Raw genomic sequence first — 282 nt, forward strand, 5'->3', positions numbered from 1 at the left:
ATCTCATATCGGGTTCGGTTCTGCTCAGCCACAGGAAGTTTGCTCTCACCGGTCATACTGTGAATACGCTAATACTGTAGATACTGTATTGCCTTTAAATGTTGTAGCAACGGACCCAAGCGGCGTCGAACAGGAGAAAGCAGAGACAGAGCTTTACAAAAGTGGCAGCGCATCTACTCAATGTCAGCGATATTACACTGCCGGGTTAACATTCTGATGACTCAAGCATTCCCTGTTAATTCTTTGTAGACCTAAGCTTCCTGGGTCGTTTCATCATGGCTA

This window comes from Cryptotermes secundus, unplaced genomic scaffold (genome assembly GCF_002891405.2).
Source record: "Cryptotermes secundus unplaced genomic scaffold, Csec_1.0 scaffold2695, whole genome shotgun sequence".
Lineage (NCBI taxonomy): Eukaryota > Metazoa > Arthropoda > Insecta > Blattodea > Kalotermitidae > Cryptotermes > Cryptotermes secundus.